Source organism: Limulus polyphemus, unplaced genomic scaffold (assembly GCF_000517525.1).
Source record: "Limulus polyphemus unplaced genomic scaffold, Limulus_polyphemus-2.1.2 Scaffold597, whole genome shotgun sequence".
Lineage (NCBI taxonomy): Eukaryota > Metazoa > Arthropoda > Merostomata > Xiphosura > Limulidae > Limulus > Limulus polyphemus.
This window is the reverse complement of record NW_013666207.1, coordinates 243,939-256,939: the sequence shown is the minus strand read 5'-3', so window position 1 is coordinate 256,939 and position 13,001 is coordinate 243,939. Positions and strand designations below refer to the sequence as shown.

Genomic DNA, 13,001 nt, shown 5'->3' with positions numbered 1-13,001 from the left:
TTGTTAGTCTGTCTATAAGATACTAAACAGCTGAATATTAAATAACGACGAAACTTTATATAGATGAGTGAAAAAACCAACATTAACTTCTTCTTACTTATTTAATCACAGAAAAAAGACAAACAGGGTAATTTTATTATGTATGTGTTTATTATTATCAAATTAATTATTCTATGTATTACTAGCAATAGGAAAATATTCTCTTCAGGAAAAATTGTGAAATGCACTTGTTTCTCGGAGTATATAAAAAACAAAATACATTAAATGAACTGTGTATCTGAAGTCCCTTGTTTCGTGTCTTGAAGATGATACTGTTCAAAAGTACACTTGACATTTCTTCCCACCTGGTCTACGTACCAACAAATGCAGCTGTTTTTGTTTTGTGTACTAGACGAAAGTCCACTCTGTTTCCTCCTCCATTATCACCTAATTTTGTCACATGTCTGTGTAACTGGTAAGTATAACCAAAGTATATATGATAGGTAGGTATAACCAAAGTATGTTTGACTGGTAGGTATAACAAAACAAAATCAGCTGCATTTATTGGTACGTAGACCATGTGGGAAGACATGTTAAGTGTACTTTTGAACAGTAGCATCTTCAAGGCCCGTCACGGCCAGGTGTTTAGGGCGCTCGACTCGACTCGCAATCTGAGGGTCGCGGGTTCGAATCCCCGTCACACCAAACATGCTCGCCCTTTCAGCCGTGGGGGCGTTATAAAGTTACGGTCAATACCACTATTCGTTGGTAAAAGAGTAGCCCAAGAGTTGGCGGTGGATGGTGATAATGAAATTTAGTGGTGTTGACTAGTTGTCATTCTTCTCGGCTATCACTTCAAAATTAGGAACAACTAGCGCAGATAGCCCTCGTGTAGCTTTGTGCAAAATTAAAGAAAAAACAACAACAACTAACTAAATAAAATTCTACTTTTTTCAAGCACAGAATCCATTTCATCGTGGAGCATATAGCATTGTACCGCGATTTTTTAATTGAAAAATAACTATAGTATATATTTCCGAAAAAAAAAAAATGTCCTAAGGATTTTGAATGAGGAACAAAACCACCGTTTCACTTTTTCCTTCTTTCTTTTAGTTGTTTATTCTTCATATGAAGAGATGTGCAACGCTTAGTTTAACGTAATGCGAAACCTTTCAGTGGCTTTCAGAAAAAAAAAACGAATCCTCATTTTAGTGAAAACAAAGCCGAGATAATTCTTACTCTCCCGTTTCAAATTTTGTATTATTGTTTCAAGCATCTGGCAAGTCAGTTTCCTTTGGAATCAACACTAGAAGTTAGTCCTCAATTTCTGCAGACAGGCATGTGACAAAATTAGGTGATAATGGAGGAGGAAACAGAGTGGACTTTCGTCTAGTACACAAAACAAAAACAGCTGCATTTGTTGGTACGTAGACCAGGTGGGAAGAAATGTCAAGGGTACTTTTGAACAGTATCATCTTCAAGGCCCGTCATGGCCAGGTGGTTAGGGCGCTCGACTCGACTCGTAATCTGAGGGTCGCGGGTTCGAATCCCCGTCACACCAAACATGCTCGCCCTTTCAGCCGTGGGGGCGTTATAAAGCTACGGTCAATCCCACTATTCGTTGGTAAAAGAGTAGCCCAAGAGTTGGCGGTGGATGGTGATGACTAGCTGCCTTCCCTCTAAATTAGGGACGGCTAGCTCAGATAGCCCTCGTGTAGCTTTGCGCGAATCTCAAAACAAACCCTTACAAACGTAGGATAATAGGTTTATATCCCATCTTGAAAATGTATTCTAATAGGAGAATTATTTAATATTCGGAATACATGGCGATTATATTATTTTAATAAAATGATAAATTCGATGCTTTATTTGGGAGTATACAATATTCTTTGCGGGTTATGCGAATGAAATATTTTGGTTAAATTAATATCTAGCTGTGAACATCCAATCGCATGGATTCCATCAAAATATTTCAAATATTGAATCAATTTGGTTTTTGAACGGAAAACGCTGAAATGAAATAGCATTGATCAATGCCACGATGTCAAGATTATCACCAAAACAAGAAAAGATAATTAAAAAAAATATTGGACGTGTGTAAAGCAACATTTACGTAATGTCATGTACATATATTATGAAGACATAAACTTAATCAACCAAGATTTGTCTTATTATTGAAGAACGACGTTTTGGTTCCAAAGTAATTTTATTAAATCAAGGATATCAAGAAAACATGTTGTTTCTTTTTACAAGAATTTGAGCTAATGAAAATCTCTATATCTCATTATATAAAAAAAAATAACTTTTAACGCAGACGCTTATGTAAACATACAGAAAAGAGAATTGGTAGTAAATCCAAATCCAGCGGAAGAGGATCTTTCTACATGTTATACTTAGGTTTTCTGTCACATGTGTCATGTAACGAGCCAGTTTCTCTGTAATTGCTACTGACAGTTTTACTGTATCCCGACAATAAAAGTACACAGTATGCAAATGTTCAACACAAAGTATTGTTTAACTTCGTACAAAACAAGAACTTGTACTGACATTCCAAACCGGTTGACAACTAAGATAAGACGTTAAACTAGGCTGGCAAGACAAGATATGTGATGCGGCTATCGCCCGTTACCGGATGCCAACAATGTCTAGGGTACACCTCTATGAAAGTGTCTGCCTGTAGGAAAAAACAAACAAAAAAAATCACATCTAAATCTAGAAAGCGACAAGTAAAAACTTTAGAAATAGTTCCATTGTTTATAAAACAGGAGGCATGTAAACCATCAGATTTAAGTAAAAAAATTTAGACAAAAGTCATTTCTCATTAATCAAAAAACCTACTTTAAATGTGCGTGTTACAGCGTAGAACAATATAAGTATGGGTAGACGTTTGTACAGTTATTAAAGTTTGGGCATTCTGTTGATAGTACAGGTGCAAGACTGCCTTAAGAATAAAAACCAAGAAAAAAAATGGGTGCGGCCGTCATGTATATATGCTACGCGAGTTATGGTTGGCGCGGTAACGTAAAACATACGTGCAGTATGTAATATAATATCCAAAATAACTTAATCATTATAATAAATTTGGAATTACCTAATAAAGTATCTCGAGAGCTTAAGCTTCTGTAATAAAGTGATAAAAAGAGAGAAATAATAATGAAAAACAACTACTGACAACGAAAAGAGCGTATTTGAAGTGTACCCTAATTTGCTTTTAATACCGCCTTATCCATTCTATATAGATTACACACTAATGTTTTGTCCATCACATCAATTTATAATTTTCGAACAAGTTAGCCCTGTGGTAGAGCTGGTGAACCGTGTTCGAATCCGAGCGATACCACAAAATATTTCCCACATTTAAGCTGTACATGGGTTATGAAAATTATAGTCAATCACTTGGTGTGGATGGTGGGTGGTATGGTGCTGCTGACCAGTCAGTAGGTCAAATTTGGGAATGCGGTAGAGAGCCTTAGTAGCTTTACCACAAACACAATCTTCTAGGTTTCTCGACTCTCTAGATCCTCATACATTGTGATGTTGTTGAGCAGCTTCATATTGTTCAAATCTCTAAAACGTTGTCATTGTTGAAGAATCAGAAACAACGTATTAATAAATGTTACTTGCTACTGTTATTTCCTTCTTGCTTATTTTTACAAGAAATTTGGAAAACGATACTAAAGTTTAAATAAAAGTGTGTGGATTGATAATAATAGTTTTATTCTTCTGTTTTCTATTTGATTTTTTGTTAAGGATATATAGGTATGTTATCTTCACGTAAAAAATCTCGCTTTGGGGCCATGGATCCTTTATAAGGGTGACGAAAACTCCAAATATGTGGTCAAACAAGAGCATCCAAATCGTTGGTAGTAGGTGCTGTTGACTAGCTACCTATTCTATAGCTCAAAATTAGGGACTGTTAATTTATATAGCTCTTGAGAAGCTTTACGCGAATATCTAAAAACAAAGAAAAGCAGCATAACGCGGTCTCAGACCTTAGAGTTTCCAATTCACAACTGAGCACGTAAATCATTAGGCTTCACCAGTCTTTTTGTCCGTAATGGCTCTTGCTAAATTGATTCAGATATACATGAAAAAAAAACAAAAAAAACGACGTCTCCATTTAAAATTGGGCTAAAAGAAAAGAAAATCTTGAAACTGGAATTAAAATCTTTGAATATTTTTCTTCAAATTAACTTCCTGAAAAACTAAACACTATATCATCTCCATTAATTCAAGAAATTATCCATTTTCCATAGTCTCTTTTTTTTTACTGAAAACAACAATAACTGTAGCAAGCATAACAAATGCAATATCATAAAGTGAATAAAAAATATGACTTAAAGATGAAAAAAATGTAATCGTAATTTGAAAAATAAAGCCTCTTAACATTTAAAAAAATAAACAGACGATAAAACTAAAAAAAAACAAACAAAGAGAAATATAGAAAAAATGCGAAACAATGTAAAAATCCTAAGTTTAAGGGACTTGTTTTTTACATAGCTAATTAATACTAAAATCAGTACATAAATCAGGTCAGATGTATCTTTGGAAATTGTTTTCTTTTTAAAGATAAGCAACATAACGTTAATGGTAGATAGAATAGTACCTTTACCCAAAATGTTATCAACATTATTTTAATGTAAAATAGTACCATTATCCAAAATGTTATAAACATTAGTTTAACGTATAATAATACAGTTACCCAAAACTTAGCCCACATTAGTTTAATGTAGTATCTTTATTTAAAATGTTACCAACATTATTATGATGTGGAATAGTACCTTTACCAAAAATGCTACCAACATTAATTTAATGTAGGATAGTGCTTTTGCCCAAAATGTTATCAATATTAGTTTAATGTAGAATTTACCTCTAATGTTTGTTTTTTTATTGAATAAAGTTCTTTGAGGAAGGCTTTATATATTTTAAAATTTTAAACAGAGTCCACATATTTGATTTTCAGAAAAGTTACACAGAAATGTCCTTTCTTTTTCACAATGACTAAAACAGATAGGACTTAAAAGGTTTCACTGCTACCGCATTTTTATCACCTGATTTTCGATACACCTCATAACGTGTTTCAACTTCACAGGTGGACTTTAAATGATTACTCTTTGAAGATACATGTAGTAATCCATGGACCCTCGAGTTTCCCTCTCCTCTTGGGAGTGCACAAGATAGTTAACAACAGTGGTTAAGAAACCCTTATGTAACTTTGCTCCACAGGCCCCATGCGGTCTAGTTGCACCATTCTTCACAGACATCTATGAGAGGAAATAATTTGTGGAATGTAACTGAGGATTAGAAGAAATATTAGTGGTTTGTTTGCATACGAATTTACGTTGTTAGAAACCCTTATGTAACTTTGCTCCACAGGCCCCATGCGGTCTAGTTGCACCATTCTTCACAAACATCTATGAGAGTAAATAATTTGTGGAATGTAACTGGGGATCAGAAGAAATATTAGTGGTTTGCTTGCATACGAATTTACGTTGTTTTACAGAAAATAAATATTATAATCAGCATGCAGAATGATGCAAGCTTCTTAATTATTAAAAATAGCCTACTAGACAAGTTGACTTAAGTTATTGTTAGAAATATGTAATAATTAAGAGCATGTGTTTGTGTAGTCACTTTTTCCGGTTATATATATATATATATATATATTTAGTTCAGCAATCTCTTTCATGTTAATTCAATGGGTGATTTTTTACAAGAATACAATAATTTCCCCGTTGATCCTAAAATCACTTACCTTAGAAATTCAAAAAGTGTTTCTTCCGTTGGCGTACAAAATACTTTTTCTAGTAACCCTGGAATCTCTATTCCTCTATTAGCTCAGTGGCAAGTCCGACGACTTATAACTCTATAAAGTGGGCTTAGATACTCGTAGTAGACAGAGCGCAGATAACTCATAGTGTATCTTGGGGCTGAACAATGAAACAAACAAGCATCATCTTGTAATTGAGATGCTCGAGCACGCCAGAAATTGGCACTCTTGCTTATAACACACCAATCACTTCGTTTGATAACTCAAAAGGCACTAAAAATCATAAAACATTTTCGTTTTTAACCTAACTAACTATTATTTTACAAATAACAAAGTAATTGTTAGAATAATTTAAGAACTACTATGTTTTGTAAACACAATAAAACAATCTGATGGTAATATAGCAACCTAATTTTCTAGTAATATAAAACAATACAGAAAACATTTTAGTTGTAGTTCAGAAGATTCCTCTCCTGATGTCTCAAGAGATAATTATTTCCTTAATACCCCAATACACTCATGCTTTGTTTGGTTGGTTTAAAACAAAGTCACATTGAACTATTTGTTACGTCTGCCACGGGGAATCGAACTCTGGATTTTAGCGTTGTGAGTCCGTTAACTTACCATTGTCCATTTCTCATGTAACTCGAGAGCTGCGCATGTAGTTTGAAAACAGGTTTCCTGCAATCCAAAAGTTACTTTCTCTTACAATTTTGCACATGTTTTTAATAGTTTAGCAAATATTTGATCTATTAATCCAAAAAAGTATTATCTCCTTATCATTCTCCAGATATGATCTCATCCCCAGTAACTGCAATTTGAGTCTCTTATTAAATCTAACTTTTTTCCAATTATTTCCAAAAAATATATTCTTTAGTACTCCAAAAACTGCTTTTTCAAAAATCAGTGAATACTTGTATCAATAGATAATACTTTCCGAATATACTACAGCTTTAGTAGACCACCTTCCTATACATAAAACATAGAGAAAATACACTACGTTTTATTATACTATATATGGTGATAAATAAAATGCAAAGTTGTCATATAATTCAACCTTTTAACATTAAGGAACAAAAAATGACTTCTGTCAAAGTATTTATACATTATCAACTTACAGTTTTTCGTAATATTTACATCTTAAACAAATTAAAAAGACAAGATTTCATCTTTGAATAGGGTTGTTTAAACATTTGTTTAACAACAAGTAAAAGCTTGGAATGGTCTATCCTTTCATCTTGTTTGCTTCATTTTTGAACAATAAAATTATCCAATAAACATTGAAGAGTTGAGACAAAGGAAATATATTTATTGCCTGACAATATTCCAACAACAAAAGGAAATATTGATGTTAGTAGTATTGATACAGGATTGGGTACATTTTATTAAAACGATACGGAGTACGGAAATCAGTAAGTTACGTAACAACCACAACCGATATAACTATACAGAAAAAGACCTGCAACAAGTTTTATCCCACCTGTGGTAAACGAAGTGCAGAATCTTGTAACAGGTGAGGATTCACGAACATAAAGATCAGTTGCAAAAGCCGTACACCTGCTCCAGACAACATTATCAAGAATGATCTCTTATCTGAAACAGGGTATGGATTCGCTAGGCTAAAGCTTCCAGTTGTAGCTCCTATTCAGCCGCCTCATACTTCAAGCAGCTAAAGAATTAAACGGGTCTTTATGCTATTCCTTAGAAAGACTTACTGATCAAGTCGCCGGACGCAGTATCTATGGAATTTTGTGTGATCGGTTTACTCAAATGGACTATTGGTAAGATGCACGGTCGTCAGACAGAATATAACCGTACATACATGGTAAGCTGGACTGTAACAATGTGGAGAGATTGTACAATTGTTTTAATATAACTCTATGTATATATATAAAGACTCGAGATTTAAAGCACCGTCAAGCTATTATCTCTTCTTCCTTAGGGGCAGTGGAGAGTACAGATGGATATGCATGTCGGAACATATGATTTTTTTTAAAGAGGAAATTGTAGTTTTCCTCAAAATAGGAAATATTAGTACGTCTATCAGCACACGTATTTAGTTGTCTACTGTGTTGATTCTTTGCGTTAATCATTTCAATAACGAGTGCATTCAGTTTATCTATGATGAAAGTCTATCGCAAAGCGTTAACCCAGAGGATAATGTATTTCCAACAGGCCCGGAGTGCCTGAAATGATATCTACCTGAGACAGTTAAATCTTTGTTTGTTTGAAGTTAAGCCCAAAGCTGCACAATGGGCTATCTGTGTTCTGCCCACCACGGGTATCAAAACCCGGATTCTAGCGTTGTAAGTCAACAGACATACCGCCGTGCCACTGGGGGGCACAGTTAAATGAGGATCTTAAAACAAGCACTGTATTCGCAAGTATGTAAAAGGAGGTAATAAGTAGACTTTTCGAGAATTATCTTATGATTATTACAGGACTTCATGTGTGTGGAAAGTTTTGATGGGTTTGTATCAACATATAACTTCTGAAATTCGTTGATAACAAGATATTGTTGTATTTAAAAAAAAAAGGCGTTATTTTTATTTTAAGTTGAAAAGCGACCTCTCTGAAGACATCTCATGCTGGTCATCAAATAATAGTCTAATGTCTATTTTACATCCTGGTCACAAATTTTTAACAGTCTTCATCGCTAGGACTGAATGCACTGTTAGACTCGAGGGTGGGTACGGGTAACGCCATCCACACATTATTTTCGGGGGTCACGTCATTTTTCATAATTACATCTGCATTGTTATTTGTCTTGAATACTAGTATTTTCACGAATACTTCCCGGTTTAGTGTTCCCATCGCAGGTATCTTAATGTTTGGATATTTCGTTTTTTTGTGTATCGTTAGAGCATGGGATGAGTTTTAATTACTTATTATGCACAAGATGATTGATAGTTGTATGTCAACATTTGGGAGAAGTTGTGCTTTACCAGCTTAACACTAACAAACGTTTACAGGTTAGACGAAAAAAGAAAGCATTTCGTAGTCTTCTGAAAATTAACATTGTAAGAGGGAAATCGTCTCAACAATACTGACTTCAGTAACACTAGAATGTGGTACCCTGGAATTGTAGTTGTAAGTTGCGAATTATAGTCCCCTAAATAAGAACTAAGGAACAGGACCAACATGAGTTGTATAAGGAATCTGCAGTGTTAATGCATTTGAAATATTTATCTGATAATTCTGGTTTACATTTTGCTATTTTATCCCCACGATTAGTTCCCCTATACAGTCGTCTCTACCACTAAAAGTATGTATTTCTTTCAAGTGGCGTGTTGGCCCCTTTTATGAGCCCACGCTGCCAATATCGTATTTAAAAATAACAAATAAAATTCTGAGTATCGTCACGACAACGAAGTACCCTTGCTGTGCACGTGCTTGAAATTCAGGTGCAACTGTATTAAAAGTTGCGTCAGTAAATCACTTGTTTGGAAATGTGTGAATCTTTATAAAGTGCAAGGGGAATCCCCCGTGACGTCATATTTTACTGTTTTACATGAATCATCAGACTCTGAAGACAGCAAAGCTGGAATCACTCAGCAGGTTATCTAATTTAGCGACACCATATGTCAGTCTATCTGATCTTCATACAATACTTCAGTTTTTTGTCAAATGAACCACGAAGTTTTACATGACTTGTATATTTTACCCTGTCAGCTAGCTACTCACGATGAATGAACTGAGAAGCAGTTTCTAATTCAGGTGCGTAATAAGTATGGTATCCAATAAAAAAATATTTTGTATGACATCAGCTTCTGAAAAGTAGATAATGCTAAGAAAAATTCGCATAGAGCTTTTGCGTGGTTGGTACAAAGTTTGTTAGTTGCCCTTTCCGGGTAGTGTTATACTTCAAGTGCACTGATACATGTATATATATATATATATTCACACAGTGTACTCACTCAAATATCTTACGTACACATATATAGAATTCACATAGAAATACATATTAGGAAAGTGTATCCGAAACAGAGAGTGCACTATATATTTCATACAATAAAATAATTGAGTTTGGTGCACGAACATATTTCGGCCTACACAATAAAACTACTGGATCTAGTGTACTGTACTAAGTATATTTAATTGGGTGTACTGTATAGGTAGAAATATACTTAGTACAGTGCACTAGATCCAGTTGTTTTATTGGGTATACTGTATAGGTATTAGTACAGTGCACTAGATCCAGTTGTTTTGTATATTTCTAAATATACAGTATACCCCAATAAAACAACTGGATCTAGTGCACTGTACTAAGTATATTTCTACCTATACGGTATACCTAATAAAACAACTGGATCTAGTGCACTGTACTACGTATATTTCTACCTATACAGTATACCGAATAAAACAACTGGATCTAGTGCACTGTACTAAGTATATTTCTAAATATACAGTATACCCAATAAAACAACTGGATCTAGTGCACTGTACTAAGTATATTTCTACCTATACGGTATACCTAATAAAACAACTGGATCTAGTGCACTGTACTAAGTATATGTCTACCTATACGGTATACCCAATAAAACAACTGGATCTAGTGCACTGTACTATGTATATTTCTACCTATACAGTATACCCAGTAAAACAACTAGATCTAGTGCACTAAATACATCTCAACCTATTCATTCTACATAATAAACACCTGAATCTAGTACACTAAACATATTTCGACCTATACAGTATAAGCAATAACTGGATTTAGTGTACTAAACGTATTTCGACCTATTCATCACTTATGTATTATATGTTGGTTGATCTAACTCTACTAGTATCATCAGTAGGGTGCCATCTTATGAATTAGCCGCAAGAGAAAATAAAAAGTTTTGCACTACAACATATATGAATCTCTACAACCTGTTGGAAACATTAAAGTTGGTACACTAAAACATATCCGCATTTTTACAAAATACCTCCACAAATAACTCGGCTCTAAGATACTTGACAAAATGTATATGCTAACATATTTCGATGTAATGCTGTAAAACATTGTGTATGATGTACATTTTAGAATAACAAAATAAATTTATATCTTACTATATATATATATATATATAAAGTGTTCATCAAGCACATATATATAATTAGTTCGGATGTCTCTGTAATAATAATACTTACTTAAATTTATTAGTCTTAGGGCTAGGCCAAAGATCACTGAGTAGTCTGTCATAATAATCGTTGTACAAGTTACTATGTTTCTATATTTAATTTACCATGTTCCACGTTTTAACGCTTGTATGTAGTATTGGTATTCTAACACCTGCCACACAAGCCAGCTCGGTATCTTGATGTGGATCCAAAAAATGAGTCCTTCCAGAAAGTTTTGGGTTGTTTTGTTTAGACAAAAAAGAAGACGTTTTCGAGGTCTAGGTCGCTGGACCAGACCCGTTATTGGACCCGATACTATGTAGGCCAACATGGAGAAGTTAACATGTAAAGTAAAACCATGTAGCAATGAAATATACTTGAAATGTTGTAAATGTGGTTGTGAATGTGATGGTTTAAGCGTAACGATTAAGCTAAACCGTGGTTCCAGGACGGATGAAGGAAGAATTTATTTGAGGATATCTCAATCGATTTGACATACCAGCTGAATCGGTAATTCATCAATTAATTATTGCATTAACAGCGAAACATAAAACAACGGGCACAGTAGTATTGTATCTTGAAAATGGGGGAATGGAATTATATATAGAAAATCATTAGTTTCAATATTTTGTGAAACTATTGGCACAATAAAGCTCAAAGACGCAGTGTTGAAGTTGAAGCAGATTCACTATGCATTACACAATGATTTCCCTAGAGATTCTGAAATTAAAAATGCCATTTCTGCAATGAAAAGTAAATATAATAAGGATGGTATAATGCCCAGTATGGTACCATCATATTACCATATAGATTTCATCATGTCATATTTAGTTGTTTTTTTTTTGTTGTTGTTGTTTTTATTTTGTTTTATAAGTTGTGCCGAGTTTCATTCATCGAGATCTATCGAAATAACCCTAAATCTCCTGTTTCCGGAATGATTACTCTGTTGACCATCTTATGCTCCGTATTAAAAGATGCTGGGTTGGCTCGTGTGGCAGGATGTAAACTTTAACGACACCTCACACGCACATTGGCTAAACGGCCTAGTCGAATGCTAGTATATAGGTGCAGATACAGCTGTATCTAATACTGACCATTTTGTGATATAGAATTATTATAAAAAAGAACAGTCCGATACTGACCATTTTATGATATAGATTTATTATAAAAAAGAACCGTCCGATACTGACCATTTTATGATATACATTTATTATAAAAAAGAATAGTCCGATACTGACCATTTTATGATATAGAATTATTATAAAAAAGAACAGTTCGATACTGACCATTTTATGATATAGAATTATTATAAAAAAGAACAGTCCGATACTGACGATTTTATGATATAGAATTATTATAAAAAAGAACAGTTCGATACTGACCATTTTAAAATATAGAATTACAGAACATTATGGTTCCCTCAAAAATGTTCTTTAACTCTTTCTTAACTTTATCAACTATCACCAACGTAGCATTCTATGTCAGATTGCTTTGATTTTTATCCGAACCCGTTCATTCGTTTTTAACTGATTATTTCGAACCGAATTCCATTTATTTTTTTTTTCAATTAATTTCTCAAACAACATTGAAAGAAATGCACGACGAATGCACATATTATATTTTCGTAGATGTACATATGTTACTTCAAAATATTATTATGTTTTCATTATGAAATTTTAGTTTCAATATCGTTGATTATTAGAATTATGACACTTGAAGCACCTTTTCTCTTCGTATGTAATACTTTTGTTTTTGCTAAAGATCAAGAGTACCTATAAAACCTGATGAAAATTGTTGCGTCTAAACGACATTGCGACAATGAGAAATACCTTAATTAGCAATTCTTAATAGAACAACTTTGACAACAATTACTTGCAAGCAACTCTACAGGTTGCAAGACTTTAGTATGTCATTACAAAAATATGTCTGTAAAAAAAAAAATAATCTACAACCTACAGTGGTACAAAATAACCAATCATTTACTGTTGGATCGATATGTTTTAAATAATAATGTTCCACAGGCCCGGCATGGCCAGGTGATTAGGGCCCCGGCATGGCCAGGTGGTTAAGGCGCTTGACTCGTAATCTGCGGGTTCCGGGTTCGAATCCCCGTCACACCAAACATGCTCGCTCTTTCAGCCGTGAGGGC

At 34.0% G+C, this 13,001-nt stretch overlaps 1 long non-coding RNA gene across 1 annotated transcript in view; it reads right to left on the bottom strand.

Annotated features, from left to right (window-relative positions):
- Nucleotides 1–2,417: 2,417 nt before the first annotated feature.
- LOC111085758 overlaps nt 2,418–13,001 on the bottom strand; it is a 90,491-nt gene continuing 79,907 nt past the window's right edge. The window contains exon 3 of the long non-coding RNA XR_002610558.1: nt 2,418–2,653. This is a non-coding gene — a long non-coding RNA (uncharacterized LOC111085758). The remainder of the gene's footprint in view (nt 2,654–13,001) is intronic.